The sequence below is a fragment of the Procambarus clarkii genome, chromosome 17 (genome assembly GCF_040958095.1).
Source record: "Procambarus clarkii isolate CNS0578487 chromosome 17, FALCON_Pclarkii_2.0, whole genome shotgun sequence".
Classification (NCBI taxonomy): Eukaryota; Metazoa; Arthropoda; class Malacostraca; order Decapoda; family Cambaridae; genus Procambarus; species Procambarus clarkii.
The window spans coordinates 34,997,935-35,018,376 of record NC_091166.1 but is presented as its reverse complement, the minus strand read 5'-3'; the positions used below and the strand labels follow the sequence as shown (position 1 = coordinate 35,018,376).

Here is a 20,442-nt window from a genome sequence, read left to right as displayed (position 1 = left end):
CCTCGCCCATCAAGTATTGCCACTTAGCCTTTCAACGAATGCCTTCAACACTGCTATAAGAGTGGTACTCCATCAATTTATCGACGCCACCTGGCAACCCACTCCTTTCTTTTCAGTAAGCTTAACGCTGGCAGAGATAAAATACAGCACATTTGACAGGGAACTCCTTGGTATATATGCAGCCTGCTTGATACCTGCTTGAAGGGGTTCTGGGAGTTCTTCTACTACCCAAGCCCGGCCCGAGTCCAGGTTTGACTTGTGAGAGTTTGGTCCACCAGGCTGTTGCTTGGAGCGGCCCGCAGGCCCACATACCCACCACAGCTGGTTGGTCTAGAGCTTCTTTTAGAAAACAGTCTAGTTTCTCTTGAAGATGTCCACGGTTGTTCCGGCAATATTTCTTATAGTCGCTGGTAGAACATTGAACAACCACAGCCTCTGATGTTTATACAGTGTTCTTTGATTGTGCCTATGGCACCTCTGCTCTTCACTGGTTCTATTCTGCATTTTCTTCCATATCCTTCACTCCAGTACGATGTTAATTTAATGTGTAGATTAGGGAGAATAATTTGTAGAATAATGTAGAATAATGAAATGAAATAATGAAAATTTGAATAATGTGTACAATAATTTAAGTGCTTTATCGCGTCTACGCATGCCGTATATGTTCTCTGTATTCTCTCTATTTCAGCAAACTCTCCTGCTCTGAAGGGGTAAGTGAGTACTGAGCAGTATTCGAGATGGGACAACACAAGTGACTTGAAGGGTACAACCATTGTGATGGGATCCCTGGATTTGAAAGTTCTCGTAATCCATCCTATCATTTTTCTGGCTGACGCAATATTTGCTTGGTTATGCTCCCTAAACGTTAGATCGTCGGACATCATTATTCCCAAATCCTTGACATGCTGTTTTCTTACTATTGGCAGATTTGATTGTGTTTTGTACGCTGTATTATGTTTCAGATCCTCATTTTTGCCGTACCTGGAATTTATTACTGTTAAACATGTTATTTTCTGCTGCCCAATCAAAAACTTTGTTGATATCTGCTAGTAATTTTTCAATGTCTTCAGCAGAGGTAATTTTCATGCTGATTTTTGTAGCATCTGCAAAGGATGACACGAAGCTGTGACTTGTATTTTTGTCTATATCTGATATGAGAATAAGGAACAGCAGTGGTGCAAGGACTGTACCTTGAGGTACACAGCTTTTAACTGCGCTTAGACTATTTTATTTGATTGACTGTTACTCTGTGTTCTGTACGACAGGAAATTGAGTATCCAGTGTCCTACTTTACCAGTTATTCCCATTGACCTCATTTTGTGTGCTATCACTCCATGGTCACATTTTTCATATGCCTTTGCAAAGTCTGTGTATACAACATCTGCATTTCGCCTTTCTTCTAGAGCTTCTGTGATTTTGTCATAGTGGTTGAGTAACTGTGACAGACAGGATCTTCCTGCTCTAAATCCATGTTGTCCTGGGTTGTGTATCTTATTATGTTCCATAAAACTAGAAATTTGATTACTCTTCCAAAGACTTTTATTATGTGTGATGTTTGTGCAACTGGTCTATAATTTTTTGCCAAGGCTTTACTACCACCCTTGTGCAGAGAAGCTATATCTGCAGATTTAAATGCAGCTGGTATCTCCCCTGTATCCAGGCTTTTTCTCCATATTATGCCGAGTGCTCGTGCTACTGGTACTTTATGAATATTGAATTCCATGAGTCAGGCCCCAGGAGCTGAGTACATGGGCATATTGTTAATATCTCTTTCAAAGTCTTCCGAGTTCGTGTTAATATGTTATATTATCTGCAGCTTGAATGTCATTCATAAAAAAGCTGTCTGAATTTCTTTCACCAATAAACAATAATAAACAACATGAAACAACTTTCACGTTGTTTATTGGTGTGCTAAACAGAGCCTCGTACTGGCTTCTTAGAATTTCACTAATTTCTTTGTTGTCCTCTGTGTATGTACCTTCAGTTGTAATTAACGGTCCAATACTGGTCAAGGTTTTTGATTTTGCGTATGTGAAAAAATATTTTGGATTTTTCTTTACCTCATGTATTGCTTTCTGTTCCAATTTCATTTTCTCAGACTCGTATGATCGCTTCAACGTTTGTTCTATTTCTTCGATCTCCCTGTTTAGGTTCATTTTCCTTTCTTGTGATAGTCGTGTCTGCCTAAGCATTTCCGTTATTTTTTCCTTCTCCTGTACAGTCGTCTGCGTTCTCTTTCTAGAGTGGTCCTCTTTCTGCCCCTCCTCACAGGCACGTGCTTCAAGCAGACCTTGTAAGCTTCAGCTGTCAGTTGAGCTATTCCCTGTGTGGGAATTTTGTTGCTTAAGACCGTCTCCCATTGAATGTTTGCAAGGTCTACATTTATTTTTTCCCAGTCGATCCTCTTATTGTTGTAACTGAATTGACTGAAAACTCGTTCTCGCTTGTTGGGTCTCTTAGACCTAGTACCGTTATTTATGCTAGTTCGCACTTCAATGAGCTTATGGTCTGAGAATGTAGTATCTGAGATTGTAATGTCTCTGATTAGTTCATCATTGTTTGTGAATAACAAGTCTAGTGTGTTTTCGTTCCTAGTTGGTTCTGTAATCTGTTGATTGAGCGAGAATTTGTCACAGAATCTCAAAAGTTCTCTGACCTGTGGTTGGTTCTTTCCCGGGTCATTCCCTGCTATGATGTGTGTGTTTGCCATTCTCCATCTTAGACTTCGTAAATTGAAATCTCTAAGGAAGATAATATCTGGAGCCATTCAATACTTCAGGCATTTTCTCAAGGGACGGGACTTCCACGTCCTCACCGACCATAAACGACTGGCTGCTGCCTGGCAGCAAAGGAAGATTCTCACACGCCGTGAATCACTCGACATTTGACCTATAAATCCTAGTTCACGACTGACATCAGGCACGTGAAGGGGACTGAGAATGTCGTCGCAGATACCCTCTCTCGACCTGGCTTCTGTGCACTTTTTCCAAGACGACCCACGTTGACTACGCAGAAATTGCTAGAGCCCAGCGACAGGACATGGACGGAAGGAAGTCGTGGACTGGAGGAAGCTTTGTGCAGCAGTCCTGAAGCATTTTTGTGGACGGCCTATTTGAGCGCCATGTTTGAGCTCTAGTGAGTGAGCGATCACGTCAGAGATTTCGATGTTTTTTGGGGAAAGAGTTCGTGAAGAAACTTCGAGGCTGGAAGTGTATGCTGAATTCTGTGGGAGAGCAGAACTCCATAGTGAGGATTTGATTTCAAGCAGTGTGGAGGAGCTACATGTGTCTCTGTGGAATCAGTGGCGAAGCGTCACTGATGTTGGATTAAGATTTCGTTGTGCAGCAGATTGGGAAAACTGCAGAAGTACTTTTCCTGTTATTTTGAATGGCCTATAGATATACAATGGTGGTGAGCCTCTAGGAGCAGAACAGAGGCTCATGGTGGACATACATGATCGTATAAGGGGAGTGCTTGAATGCTTAATGCCATGTAAGACGCAGTGTAAGGTGAGAGATTGATTTCTTCTTTTGTTGGGGGATACTTATGTAGATGTTTCAGGTGCTTCAGTCCCAAGCTGAGTTTCAAATACTTTTAGGGCTAAGGATACAGTATTGTTGTGACAGGATTTCAGCCCCATTGAGTGAGGGAGTAGTAAGTGGTAAGCCGAGAATTTTGAGCAGACACTTGATATAGACAGTTGGTAAAGCCAGGATATGCTACCAGGTTATAGCAATTTAGAGAGTTGTATGATAATGTTTTATTTTATATGTCATGAATTATATACGTTTTCTTCGTATATTAAATGTATATCTTAGCTGGCTTTTAACCTTGTCCTGGTGAGGTTTATCAGAGAGAGAAAGAGAGAAAGAAAGAGAGAGAGAGAGAGAGAGAGAGAGAGAGAGAGAGAGAGAGAGAGAGAGAGAGAGAGAGAGAGAGAGAGAGGGTCACGGCTGCAGACAAGGTGGCAGAGGATACTAATTCAGGAAAGGGGGGTATTTGGGAGATCATTCCAAACAAGGAGAGAGTGGAGAGTCACGGCGGCTCGAGTAGGGTGTGTACACAAGACAACGAGGCCAGTTATGGAGCCTCACCCCTAAGTATGTTACGCTGAACCCCTCCCCAAAATCAAGAGGCATACAGGGGTGATCTCCTAGGTAAATTACAAGCACTACAGTGTCCATTGTTGGTCGACCAACGGTAGTGGGAGTGTGGCTGCCAGGGTCGGTTGTCAGGGAGTGGTAGGAGACTTTGTACACTTGTACACAAGTAACAGTCTGGTACAACAACCAAAGCTCTCTTTAGGAGGGTTAAGTCCCAAAATGCCCAAACCCCTCGGGGCAGAAGACCATATAATCTTCTTCAGATGCAAAGATCTCTGATCACCGTTCACCATTCCTGACGACTGCGACAACTCAAGTGTCACGTCACGTCACGCTCTCCGTCGGCGTCACAACTTTTCGACATCTCATTCCATCAAACTTTTACAATTAATCCCTCTGCTTATATTCTATAAAATCATTCACCAACGTTTCTTTAATAGCCTGCCTTCCCTGACCCCTGACCTCATAATCTCTGGTAAGGTGTACAGGATAACTCTCACCTGGTAGACTCGCTCCACCAGGCTACCTGGGGTCATAACAGTATGTCGTATATGTTCTCTGTACTCCCTTTATTTCAGCAATCTCTCCTGCTCTGAAGGGAAAAGTGAGCACTGAGCAGTACTCAAGTCAGGACAGCACAAGTGATTTGAAGAGTACAACCATTGTGATGGTATGCCTGAATTTGAAAGTTCTCGTAATCCGTCCTATAATTTCTCTGGCGAAACGAATATATGCTTGGCTATGCTCTCTAAAAGTTAGGCCGTCAGACATCATTATTCCCAAAACCTTTACATCTTTCACTACCACTTGCCTATATTTTACTTTACATTATATACTTTGATTTACATACCATTCTTTACTTTACACTACCATCTACCTCACACACACTACCATCTTCCACACACACACACACTACCATCTTCCTCACACACACACACTACCATCTTCCACACACACACACACACACACTACCATCTTCCACACACACACACACACACACTACCATCTTCCACACACACACACACTACCATCTTCCTCACACACACACTACCATCTACCACACACACACACACTACCATCTTCCTCACACACACTACCATCTTCCACACACACACACACTACCATCTTCCACACACACACACACTACCATCTTCCACACACACACACACTACCATCTTCCACACACACACACACACTACCATCTTCCACACACACACACACACACACACCCATCTTCCACACACACACACACACACACACACACACACACACACACACACACTACCATCTTCCACACACACACACTACCATCTTCCTCACACACACTACCATCTTCCTCACACACACTACCATCTTCCACACACACACACACTACCATCTTCCTCACACACACACTACCATCTTCCACACACACACACACACTACCATCTTCCACACACACACACACTACCATCTTCCACACACACACACACTACCATCTTCCTCACACACACTACCATCTTCCACACACACACACACTACCATCTTCCACACACACACACACACTACCATCTTCCACACACACACACTACCATCTTCCACACACACACACTACCATCTTCCACACACACACTACCATCTTCCACACACACACACACACACACACACACACACACACACACACTACCATCTTCCTCACACACACTACCATCTTCCTCACACACACTACCATCTTCCTCACACACACACACTACCATCTTCCACACACACACACACACTACCATCTTCCTCACACACACACACTACCATCTTCCACACACACACACACACACTACCATCTTCCACACACACACACTACCATCTTCCTCACACACACACTACCATCTTCCACACACACACACACACTACCATCTTCCACACACACACACACTACCATCTTCCACACACACACACTACCATCTTCCACACACACACACACTACCATCTTACACACACACACACACACACTACCATCTTCCACACACACACTACCATCTTCCTCACACACACACACACTACCATCTTCCTCACACACACACACACTACCATCTTCCACACACACACACACTACCATCTTCCACACACACACACACACTACCATCTTCCACACACACACACACACTACCATCTTCCACACACACACACACACTACCATCTTCCACACACACACACACACTACCATCTTCCACACACACACTACCATCTTCCACACACACACACACACTACCATCTTCCTCACACACACACACACTACCATCTTCCACACACACACACACTACCATCTTCCACACACACACACACTACCATCTTCCACACACACACACTACCATCTTCCACACACACACACTACCATCTTCCACACACACACACACACTACCATCTTCCACACACACACTACCATCTTCCACACACACACACACACACTACCATCTTCCTCACACACACACACTACCATCTTCCACACACACACACTACCATCTTCCTCACACACACACACACTACCATCTTCCACACACACACACACTACCATCTTCCACACACACACTATATTGTAGAGTGGGATGGTTGTGCTGTCGTTGTTGATCCTTCTTTCTGGACAACCCAACCCACAACTCGGTAGAGTGCTTATACCTCACTAGATCACACTAGGCGCTTCTGGCTCTTGGAGAGGGGCTCAACGTCACACGTTTAAGGGATGCGGCTCCAACACTTAGCCTCGTTGTCACGTGCACACACCCACTCGAGCCGCTGTGACTCCCCACTCTCTCCTTATGTGTTATGATCTCCTCAATCCCCCTTTAACTTACTAGTTTTCCGTCCTACCCTGTCCACAGCAGTGGTTCTTGGTTCTCTCTCTCTCTCTTTGTCTTTCTTCACTACATCCTGAGAAGCCTCACTAAGACAAGGGCAAACACCAGCAAATTTGAATACATTTACTGGACAAAGCACATACACAATACATACACACATATAATAATAATGAATCCTATACTCTGTACTATTACAGTCAGGTTGCACTCCAACACCATCAGAACTCTATTATCAGTTTACCAAATGGTATCCTATCTTCTGATTCACCACCTGATACTATCTACCTCTTCAAGTAGATCAAGTCTTATACTACAATGTTGCACTATCAGCGAGAGAATATATCTATAAACATGTACAAGGAAAATCAGGGTATGAGTGCAATAACATATATATATATCAGTATAAACGTTCCTTGATACACAACAATGATCAATCGATCACCCTGTCAGTCCTAGAACACATACATCTGTAGGTAATCCAGCCTACGTCTGTAACTCTATGCTTCAGTATAAACACTCCTTGGTACAAAAATGGCAAACAATCACTCACCTCTCACTGCGTCTTGCACGCTAATGACAACCACTCTATCAACTCCCTACAAGTGATCATTTAGAACTTCCCTGCCACATCTGGAAGTTCACTACCCTGATCTCTTCAGGTTCTTCCGGGCTTCACTACCAGGATCCTCTGCAGCTCCTCCAGGCTGCTGCACCATGAAGTTTTCCTTGGGCAACTATGGTGCTTCTCTACCTCTACTAGGGTCCTCCACAGCTCTCCTGGCTGCTACACCATGAAGTTCCCTCGAGCAACTATGGTGCTTCACCACCTCTACAGAAGCACGTGACACTCCTCTTCACTGCTTCTCCTCACAGCTCGAGGTCCTCTCCTCCACTACCTTGGAGTCTCATCAATTACTCCCTCTGTGCTGGCTTCGAAGTTCTCAGCAACTTCTTCCCCAAAGACAAACCTGCAACCCATTGACACTCCAATAAAAATGTTTCCTTATAAACACATAGACGAAATAATCCACACAATGTGTTTGCATCTAACATCTATCCACTCTCTACATGCAGTGAGAGTGGACTCCCCCGTTGGGCTGGTCCATGCTCCACCTCGCCCGGTGGGCCTCAATCACTCTGGGAGGGTCCTCAGCAGCCAGGCAGTTGGCTTCAGGGGGTCGACGGGAGAGGACGTGCTGCTCGTCCCTCCAGCTGTTCCTCCCTCTCCACTCTCTTATTTTAGGCCTTCTGCCTTATCAAAACATGTCTAACTTATAAATAAACATTGCTACTGTCGCTGGGCACACGACCAACTACAAGCAATCACTATGAACTGGCTTAAATCGTGCTTACCACAGATTGTCTAGTCGAGGGCGCTATCCCTCTGACGGCGTCTGGTCAGGGCGCTCCACACAGCCCACGAAAATGTCTCTGGGCAGCTTAATAAACTCCCCTCGCCGTCCAGGACTTCAGACCACAACGTTCTCAGCTCAATTCCACAGCTGGCATGTCTACACACCTCTCTTCTCTTGGAGATATATCACTAGGGGTTCCATTCTGATGGGAGCTCAAACGGAGCGCGGCTTTCCCCCTGCGATGTCTGGCCTCAAGTGAGGTCAAAGCCCTCCAGAAGCGAGCCTCACACCTCCAGCAAATTATCCACATCTCCTAACCAGTAATTTATCTGTTTTCTTATTCACTGCTCATAATCTTAAACTGTTCAATGAATCCAACAAACTATTTTACATCTGTGTTATTGCCTCTATATTTCCTATACCTTCTAGTTAGGTCGGGCTTGTTGAATAACTCTCAAGGGGGAGACTCGTTTCTCCTGTAGGCTGAGATCATAACAACTACCATCTTCCACACACACACACTACCATCTTCCACACACTACCATCTTCCACACACACACTACCATCTTCCACACTCTTAACCAACTTCCACACTACCATCTTCTCCCCGTCGTATTCCACTAAGTGTCTATTAGATTCCAACTTTGCTATAATCATGCAGCATCTTTATTTATATTTCTTCAAATATGAAGAAATAGGTTTTTTAAATATCTAGTTTTAGATTATAAAACATGGGTTTAAAACTGAAGAAAATATTTAACCGTATTTTAGGTTTCTTTTGTTGCGGCCAGCCAGTGCCCTAGGACGAGGGTTCAGAACAAGAGGACTCTTCGCAGGCTCCAGAGAACTATTAGGTGGTATCTGAAATGTCTTAATTCGAATCTGAAATGTCTTCGGAGGAATCGGAGATGTCTTCGGAGGGATCAGAGAATTCTTCAGGGGGATCAGAGAAGTCTTAGGAGGGATCAGAAAAATCTTCGGAGTCATCAGATTTGTACTGGTAAGCACCTGAGAGGTCTTCGGAGGTATCAGAGGGGTCTTCAGAGGAACCCGAGATGTACTTGGACGCTAAGTGTGAAGTTGTCGACAACTTTGCTAACTAGGTCAATACCTTCGTGTAGAACTTTTACATTACTGATACCACTGACGGTCATGATGATAACTAAAGTACTGTCGCAACAGATGGTGTTAATTGCAATACCATTTGTAGCATAATTAGTAATAACACCGACGATAATAACGACGGTTTCACAGAAATTGACATTGGCAGTAGTGATACTGGTTGTAGTAATTAAAATAGTCAAAGTGAAATTGATAAGGATGGGGATGATACCGGCTGTGGTATAAATGGTACTAGTTTTCCTGAGAATGATCCATGCCCCGACGACATATGTATTGAGGATAACGTGATTACTGACGAGGTTTAAACTGTTTCTAACAGTGACAGACCAATCCCAATGACTGACCCCGACCCGTTCTCTTGCTCCCAGAGGGTGGCAGTACTCGTGGCACTGATGACAACCCACCGCCAGACTGTCCTCAATTGTATGAAGAACATGGATGCCGAAGATTATAATTCAACCAAAAACTTCATAAAAAATATCGTCTCGAAAATAAACATAACCCTGTATTAGAAAATAATAGACAGTTTGTCTTTCGTTTTGAACGACATTGGTGTACGAGAAGAAAAAGCTGAATGTTCGTGGCAAAGTTTTACCTGCACGATGGACCTAGCCACCTTCCTAGAGGCCGTACCCTCCAGTGAAGGGAAATCCTGCAACACTTGCAGGATGCATCCAAGTAGTAAAAAAATGTGTTTAAGAAATGTGCCAAAATGCGTTTTCTGCTAAGTAGAAGCCACGAAGTCCAGCTGGCCAAAAGATACAGAGTTTACTCACTATCAATCATCTGCGGAAACGATTATCTTGCTTAAGTACGCAATAGTAATAGACGTCACCTTTCTAGACAGCTAACTCTTGTCTTTCCTGGAGAGTTTCTCAGATATCGAAACCGACATTGAATATCATATAGTACTTTTCAATAACATTACGAAGTACTATAAGATCGTGAACCTCAAAACTCGAAAATTGTCTCACGAGGTGAGAGAGGTGTCAAGGTACATTGCTGGAGCACGTTCAATGTACAGAAAGTTTGCTGGTTTGGCGTGCATAAACTCTTCCGTAATTGCCCAGGCCATTAAAGCAGCAGTGGGACTAACCTCCAATGCCACAGGGAAAGTTCTGGTCCTGAATGCGGGTTCTACTTTGCCATCTGACGCTGTTAGCGTAGTGGCGTCGGCGTCAACCATTTTCTGTCTTGTCAACATTCAGGGGTCTGAGCGCATTAAACTGAATGTACATATCGAAGACAGACTTTTCAAGAATGGCGGCCATAACTCAAGCATTGCACATGAAACCCTATGGAACATCATTGCAAAGGAAATAGGCCTAATAGGAGACTTAGCATATGATATTACAGTAACACTACGTTATTCTCAAAATTGCTCCCTGTAGGCTATTAATGCACCTGATTGCATGACGTTTAAAAAAACGGACGGAACTACAACTGTATTCCACCTATTACACATGAGGAGGAAGGACAATATCGTCTGCGACTTTAAGCGTCATGGCCACGAAAAAGAAATTGGTCCTGTGTATGTCCAGGGAAGTTTAAGGTTCATCAACACTATAGGTCAGCAGATACATCGAGTATTTAACTTTACTAATTACAATATGGAGTGACAGACAGATTTACAATGTTTCTGGTAATTATCTCGTGATGTGAGATAAATATTATGGGAAACTAATCTCCTGTGTCTGTGCCTCTCCCACAGGATGGATGAGGTCTCCACCACAGCTTAATTAATCATAACTCAGTCTTTTTCTCGACCAATGTCATCAATGGGTAAACAGCATCACAAACCCAGTGTTGCCACTACCACAGCATGACGGACAGACCGGGGTAGCGGTTACAATGTCTGCCAGGCCGGGGTAGTGGTAACACTGTGTCTGAATGCTGTTCAACTAAATCTTTGATGACATTCGTCGAGAAAAAGATTTGTGATTTATTAGGTTATCATGGAGACCAAACCCATTTGTCTCAATGAACTCATTGGGTGCAATAAACTCAATGAACCCAATACTCAGTCTTTTTCTCTGTAAATGTCATCAATGGGTAAACAGCATCACAGACCCAGTGTTGCCACTACCACGGCATGACGGACAGACCGGGGTAGCGGTTACAATGTCTGCCAGGCCGGGGTAGTGGTAACACTGTCTGTGAATGCTGTTCAGCTAAATCTTTGATGAAATTCGTCGAGAAAAAGATTTGTGATTAATTGGGCTAACACGGAGATTAATTAGTATTTATCTCACACCAAGGGAAATTATCATGCAAGTCCTGCGTGATTATCTGACTGCGCCTCCACTGAAGAACGACTGTCAGTCAACGTTGCTTTTCTGATAGGCCGATACCCCTGCATAACAGACAAGTGTTATGATCAGTGAACGTGTGAAGATTAGTGACCAATCTGTCCGGCTGTGTTAATCGACGACCGTCCAAGTGGTTGGGCACCATAAGCCTGTCCAAATCTCTTTGGCATGGTTTGCCGATACCCTGTCTGGTAAGTGTTACAACTGCCGATACCTGGACAGTATTGCCAGGACCAGTTCATCGTAGATAGTGCCTCTGAACTGTCCACCAGACCGGATTAGCAGTTCCAGGCTGCTACCTTGGCAACTGGTGACCGAATAATGGTCAGTGATTGTCTGAAGATCGGTTACTGAAGATCAGTGACCAATCTGTCCAGCCATGTTATTCGAGGACCGTCCAAGTGGTTGGGCACCGTTAGCCTTCTCTCCTAATCTCATTGGCGTGGAGGACAGGTTTGCCGATACCCTGTCTGCCAAGTGTTACAACTGCCGATACCCGGACAATATCGCCATGACCGCCTTGACCGTTTCACGGTGTGATGGTCAGTGACCGTGTGTGATGGTCTCTGACCATTGACAGTAAACTGTCCACCAGGCCGGATTAGCAGTAACACTTCCAGGCTGCTACCCCGGCCTGGTAGTGTTACTGGTACTCCTGTCTGGTGACAGTTTTACCGTTACTCCGGCCACACATAATAGGACTACAAACCTCTGATGTGTGAATTACGGTGATCAATTAATATTGTCAATCACTCTGCAACCGTTTCTCTCTCTTGTTTTTTCCTAGAAATCCTCACCAGGACAATATATAAACCGAAGATCAGCTACCCTTGTCTATCAGTGTTAATTACCCTTGTCTGTCGGACAGTGACAGACTGACATCACTGACCGTGTGATGGTCAGTGACTGTGATGGTCGCTGTTGGTCACCGACAATAGAGACAGTAAACTGTCCACCCGCCCGGATTAGCAGTAACACTTCCAGGTTGCTACCCCGGCCTGGTTGTGTTATTGGTATTCCTGTCTGGGGACAGTTTTACCTTTACACTGTTCTGTTACTGTTATGATGCTTAACATCATAACGCATATGGAGTTGTGCTCTGATTGTTGGTCTGGAGTGGCCTCTCCAGGGCATAAAGTCATGGTAATAGTGCAAGGAATAAAGGGGGGAACAAAACGCAATTACACCTTCACCAATATACTATTTATCGAAGTATAACTTCACTTATGTTCACAGTGTCGCTTTCACCCAGGACACTCAATATATCTGCATTGTTCTTCAAATCATATTGAATTCACTGTCATCAAGTAAATGTCGTCCACGCTCAATGGTAAATCACCGGCGAGTACCTTCCTCAACGCTGGCCAGTCCACAGAATATCGTCACAATATCCCAATACCCTACATCTGCTCTTCAGAAACACACTTTCAGAGGGCTTCAGCAACATGCTGACAGGAGTCGCATATAATCACTTCCAGGGGTCTATAACACCCTGGAAGTGTTGCTAGACACACCTGTATCTAGCAACACACTAGCAGCACCTCACAGCAGATGGCAACTACTGTTGTCTTGTAACTCCTCTTGGCCAAATTCCAGGTATGTTGGTCCACACAACACTGCACACCACGTATTACAAACATGAGGAAAATACATAATACACTTAACATAATACACTAAACGATGAACAACTTTCACAAGCCTGTAATGTTCATAATGGGCTGTTTCCATCAGCTTGGTCCGGAACATTGAAGGCACTTCAACCTGTAGTCGCAACAATCTTAAAGAGACCTTGTTGGATGTATTAGAGGATGACATCTGGGAGCCGCAGCTGATAGAGTGCCCTAAAGATACAAATTCTGCGGTAAGCTAATATAATAGTTGTTGCAGTAGTTGTCTGTGTTTGATCGTGTGCCCAACGATTATGGCAAGTGTTTATGTTAGTATATAAGGGAGTCTCATGCAACATATCTGGACATGTCCCAAAGTGGACCCGCCCACGATGGGGGAGTACCGTCGCGGCAACGCCAACGCAATAGTGTTTAAAGATATGTCGGACGGAGGAGTTTTATTTTCTGTGAATACATTTAATTGTGTTTTGTTAGGGAAAACGTTTATTATGGCATGCTGATGGATTTGCAGGTTTGTGTGGGAGAACTGCAACGTTTGTGTGGTGGAAGTTAGTGAGAGAACTTCGTTCCAGAGGATTACAAGCAATACTGTAAGGTGAAGTAGGACTTCCAGTGAGAAGTGGAACTTCGTGGACCTAGTGAATCTTCGAGCTGTATAGGGAAGCTACACGTCGCTTGTATGAAGCGTTTGGAGAGAGCTTCACTGACATTTAAGGAGGACTTCGTTGCAGCTGATTGGAGGCGCTGCAGGAGTGCCTTACATATTTTGAGGACCCAGATGATGATTGTAGAAGGGGATCTCGAGTAAACGAATAGAGGTCATAAGGACCTCGATATCTAAGGGAGTGCTTGATTGCGTTTTTGGCGTGAAAGACGCAGTGCAAGGTGAGAGATTGATGCTTTTTGAAGAGTAGTAAATATATGAATATTATGTGTGTCATGTATTTCAACCTAAAGCAGTGAAGGAAGCAGAAGGCTGTGGACTGAGGTTCAAGCAGCAGCCTGGTACAGTAGGTTGGAGACATAAGGTGACGACAGAGTGTTATCAGTTGGAAGGAGCCTAAGAGGTGATTGTATTGTTTTATAACCATTTCCTTTATGTATATTGTGTATGTTTTAAGGTATTAAATATTATGTTTGTTAGTTGGCTCTTGCTCTGGTTTTGTTGAGGTTTCCTGGCTAGAGAGAGTAAAGACACGACTATAACTTGGGTGATAGTGGACTATAACTAAGGGGGATTGAGAGATCATCCCAAAGTAACGAGAGTGCGGGGAGTCCCGGCGGCTCTAGAGAGGGTGTGAACACATAACATGACAACTAGGCAGTGTGAGCCATACCCCTGAATGAAGGTGACGCCTAAATAATTGCAAGCGCTCCAGTGTCAAGTGCTGGTCGACCGACGGTAGCAGGAGTGTGGCTGCCGAGGTCGCCTGTTCGTTCTGTCAGGGAGTGGTTGGGACCTCTGTTCGATGGTAAACGGATATCAGATTGGTTCTAATAACCAAGTTTCATTGTAAGTACGAAGAAACCTCTCCCACCTCCCCTCCATACCCCGTGATAGGTGTCACACCTATCAGGGGGTGACACCTATCAACCTGATAGGTGTCACAATTTACCAGCAAAACCTCCCTATGTGGGTCATTACCCGTTCTGATCTTGCACCTAGAAGATATGTACCCCTTATGTATCTCCTAGGAATAGTTCATAAGATATGTATCTCCTAGAAATAGTTCATCTTGGACCTCCTGGGAGGTGTCTTCACACCACCGTCTTGTCTTCCGGGTTATACGGCAAAAGTGGTTAGGAGACAGCGCTTCAGAACATACTTGGTAGAGGGCCGATGGGGTTAGAATGTAGTCTTCAGCCATAGTGGCTAGTCCTATAGTCATAGTCCTCAATGTATAACGAGCATCCTCTACCTCCTCAATGTACAACTGCTTGTCTTATAGAGGAAAGCCAAGCGCTAATCTCTGATAGGAGGGAGTTTATGCCTCGACTCGGCATACTGCTTAACCCAGGTAGTGAGGATTTCAGTGATGGTCGTGTGCAGTGAAGATGGTTACAGTGATGAGTCTGGACCCAGACTGTTTAAACAACCGGTTGAAAGTAACTGGGTGAAAGTAACTGGTAACTGGTTGAAAGTAACTGGTAACTGAGTGAAAGTAACCGGTAACCAGAACCATATCAACTTACCCAGGCTTTGCGCCCTGGAGAGACCACTCCAGGCCGACAACCAGAGCACAACTCCAAAGGCTCCTGAGACTGATGGATGCCTCCTCCGGTTACTGCTACTGAAAGTAACGTCCTTAGCCTCAGTGGGCATTGTCTTCATTTGTAGTCAGTAATTAAAGGTGGTGGCAGCAAATAGCTGTTGAGGAAGTACAGACATCTGGGAACAGATGTGAAGGCACTCAGGTGTGGAAGCACACAGGTGTCAAAGTAGATACATATGGTGACATAGGCATAATTTTAATTATTTAAATCAATTGAACTTGAGGTCGATTCCAGGTGTGGGAGGCATTTAAGCACACGTGAGCTAAACCGCATGACTAGAGGATAGTTATCTTTTCAATATCCTCAAACATCTAGCCTTTAACCTTGGGCATTCTCCCTTATAGATTCATACAGATGAGTTAGGTGATGAATCAGTGACCATTGCACTGATGTAGTGCCAGTGGTGCTGATCACAGTATTGATACATAAAATGAGGTGCTGGAAAACTCCAGTAGGTCTACTTCATGATTATATGGTATATGTTGCCTGTCTGTAGAATACAGTATACCTCTGAGGCAACGGTGAGTGACAGGCTATTAACCGTGTACACAAGCTGGCCTCATTACCTCCAGGTTGTGATCATCACGCCTCTCATCACACGAGTTATAAATACAACTTGGCCATGCTTCCCCAAGCTCTTGGAAGCCAGGGTAACCCTAAACGGAGTGTCAGTAGTGTAAATTCGGACGGATCCCTACATGGCCACACCGCTAGGGTTAAGACCTGCAGCCTGGCCACCCCTCTTGGGCTATGATCAGCTGCCCAACCACTATTCACTTTACACAGGACCAACCTCACATGCTGGCAGCCGCCCCGGTGGAACTCGTCTGGGCAACACTTTAGATCGACAAAGCTTCAGACCTAACGAACACCACATCCTATTACGGGGACAAAACTGAAGTCATTAACTCCAAACAGGAGAGAACAATGGAGTCGTCAGCCCCCAGGAGACAAGGATGGACACAAGGGTGATAAAATTGCTTTCATCTTGTCCCGGGTAATATTTGAAAGGTCTGTTTCAAATGGTAGTATTCATTATAAATATTTTAAATATTCTGAATATTAAAAGGCAATATACTTATGGTATAGGTAAAAGATATGTAATCTTTTCAAAGTAAAATTAATTATATATCCCAAAAAATGCAACATAAGCCACAATGAATGGAAAAGTTTTCATCAGGTTCATCAGAGGATGCTTCTGGGTTTGCACCTGTCCTCAGATATCCCTAGACACTGGATGGAAGAAACAGGACTAGGACCACTTCTTAAGATTGACTAGGAGCCAATCTTAAGAAGTGGAGAGCAGCGGAAAAGATGATAAAGTTGTGTATGATCCTGTCCTCCCACAGAACAAGGGGATTAGCCGAGAGTCAGAATAGTATGAGAACATACGAGTATACTAGGGAAGGGGATTATCACGCGAAAGCACCAAGCCATTACGACTCTCTAGCAGTATGGGAGGGAGCAAAAGTGGGAGATTAAGAAACAAGGAAAATATGTTAAGAATTATAAATTAGAATTATTATTATTAAATAATGTTTAAAGCAAGAGAAGAGTATTAGGTAAACACTGAAGCCATCGGTCTGAATAGGCAAGCCATCCTCCTGTTTAGTCAGTACCTATTGTGACGGTCGCCAGTAGTCACGAACTCATACATACTTAGCTTTTAGATAGTAGTATATTGACTAGTAAAGAATTCTTTGAAAATAACTGAAGCTACAACACAAACTTAAATATTCCTAGACCTAGTATAGCACACATATGTACTATATTAGGCCTCAGATATCGTGTATTAAGCCTAGGGAGGTTAGGTTAGTTTGTCAAAGCAACACAAGTAGAAAATAATTTTCCAGTTTTTCCAACTCAATAGTTTAGATTTCTACTTTCTAATTTTGTTGTAGTAGTAGTAGGCATCCATCAGTCTCAGGAGACTATGGAGTTGTGCTCTGGTCGTCGGTCTGGAGTGGCCTCTCCAGGGCGCAAAGCCTGGGTAGGTTGATACAAGAGGAGAAGCTGTTACCCATGCAGCAGGTCCTCCCCCCCCCCCTCTCCACATTTAATACCATAGCTGATATTAAATGTAATATTGCAGTGTGGGCTGATTGTATGAAATTTATCTCGAGGAATCTATTGTTGAAAGAATCAATCGTGAAAGATTTACAAACCTTTCACGGAGTCGATCTCCTGCTGGATGTGAAGATCATTGGATGAACACCACAGCTCTCTCAGTGTACTCTCAATGCACTGCTTACCTGCAAATATAAATAAACTGTGGTTAAAACTTATTGATGCACAGGTAGAAATTGGAAACATAAGCAAAGCAAAGGTACGAAAATAGTGGTTTCCAGCGCAAGGGTCAAAGAAGGGGAATGAAGCTTCAGGAGTATGACTAAACCGGAACAAACACAGCTGATATAATATCTACAAAAAAGGAGACATAATACACGTATAAATACTTAGTGCGAGAACAAAATTATGTTCCACAATAAATACCAATAATACATAGACGGAATCTGGGAACACTAATGCCCAAGAAATAGATCCGGGATTTTTTAGGCAACCAGCGGCAGGAAAGGCGGGGTCCAAGAGTTAAAGCTTGATCCTGAAGGTACAAATATTACAAATTGGTAAGTACACACAGCTGCTCAATGTGACCCTAACAAAAAGCGTAAGATATGGGGACAAATAATACAAATCCGATACTCGAGGCGGAGCGCAATGATAGCTTATCCGGCGGCAGCATTGTCAGAATATACTAGTTCCCCCCTGTCAAAGGTGGCGTTGGGCGCCCTTGCTGAAGAAGGCGGCGTTGGGAGCCCTTGGTGAAGGTGGCGTTGGGAGCCCTTGGTGAAGGTGGCGTTGGGAGCCCTTGGTGAAGGCGGCGTTGGGAGCCCTTGGTGAAGGCGGCGTTGGGAGCCCTTGGTGAAGGCGGCGTTGGGAGCCCTTGGTGCAGGCGGCGTTGGGAGCCCTTGGTGAGGAAGGTGGTGGTTGGAACCCATAAATCCCAGCAACCAAAATACTAAAAGGTGCTATCCAATCCACTATTTAAATCGCTTCGTTCTCACCAATTACAATAGAACCATTGTTATTGGCCCCAATTTCAACCATTAAAATCCGGGAGTCCTTATACACAATGCAGCATTGATTGCTTAACGAAACTCCTTAATCCATTCAAATAACTGCAATGCAATCTATTCCATCTATCTTTGTCTATCCATTTAATTGCAAAGCTTTTCTCTTAATTACAACGTGCAGGTCTTGCGAACGTATTCATGTTATTGCAATTTGAAACAGTCTGTTACCCTATTTTGGCCACCACAACTCGACTGGGAGATGGACATCACAGTTGGGTAACTCCAGACATCTCAATGGAAGACTGATGGGGGAGGGGGAGGTGGGGCTTCACTTGGTACATATGCGCTTACACAACTTTGTATTCAATAATATATGCACCGAGAGAGAGTATACAAAGCTTCTCTGTGAGTAAATACACTGAGAGTTTAGTCCTCTTGGTATGAGCCTCCCCTCTCTTTCTCTCTCTCTCCCCTTCTTCACTGCGACAACAATTCCAATTCTCATGTTCTCCCTCACCGCCTGTGACAGCATTGCCAATAACACTGTCAACTCTGTCGACGACACCACCGTCGTGGAGGGCCGACGGCACCACCGTCACGGAGGGCTGCCGACGGCACCACCGTCACGGAGGGCCGCCGACGGCACTACCGTCACGGAGGGCCGCCGACGGCACCACCGTCACGGAGGGTCGCCGACGACACCACCGTCACGGAGGGTCGCCGACGGCACCACCGTCACGGAGGGCCGCCGACGGCACCACCGTCACGGAGGGCCGCCGACGGCACCACCGTCACGGAGGGTCGCCGACGGCACCACCGTCACGGAGGGCCGCCGACGGCACCACCGTCACGGAGGGCCGCGGACGGCACCACCGTCACGGAGGGCCGCCGTCTTTCTCTGTTCTCTGGTGTCCTGTTACTTATGTAGCTTCTCCATGCCCTTGTATTCAGTCAACCCGTTCTCGCAAATTTAATGTCAATATTGACTTATTAGTTGCGTGCATAGGTGACATACTAAACATAATAGTTTCCCTTGAAAAGCTTCATAGAAAACACCGACCTTACCTAACCTACTTAGTATGTTAAAATAAGCATCTTATAGCTTCGTAATAACAATTGTTACTTAACCTATTATAGGTATAGGTTAGGTAATAATTGTAATTACGAAGCAATAAGATGCTTATCTTATCATACTAAGTAGGTTAGGTAAGGTCGGTGTTTTCTATGAAGCTTTTCAAGGGAAACTATTATGTTTAGTATGTCACCTATGCACGCAACTAATAAGTCAATATTGACTTATTAAATCTGCGAGAACGGGTTGATTCAGTTAGCTTTCTGTTTTACATTAAGTATTTAGTTTTTTTGCATTTAGTTTTCTTCTTTTACATTGGGACAAGCTTGTCTACTGCCTCATTACCCTTCTGCGTGATTAGTTCATCATGTCTTGTGCAGCCATTTCTCTGAGCTCTGTCACCCACAGTATATTTGTTAGGAATGTCATTACTTCCTCGTAGTTTCCATTTTGGTACCTTACCTTACCTAGCGGGTATGCCAGCCTTTTGTTTTCTGGACATTTCATTGAGAACGTTAACTCTACTTCTACAAGATAAACATCAATAAACTGTGATCGCTCATTCCAACGGGAGCTTCGAAGTTGATTTTCCTTATGTCGGAGTCATTTAGAGTGAAGACCAATCCCCGACCGTCCCCAAGTGGTTGGGCACCATTCCTTCCCCTCCGTCCCACCCT

General features: G+C 44.3%; 1 protein-coding gene across 2 annotated transcripts in view; it reads right to left on the bottom strand.

Moving 5' to 3' along the window:
* Positions 1–20,442, bottom strand: part of LOC123772369 (connectin) — an 806,097-nt gene that overhangs the window by 461,335 nt on the left and 324,320 nt on the right. The window lies entirely within an intron of this gene.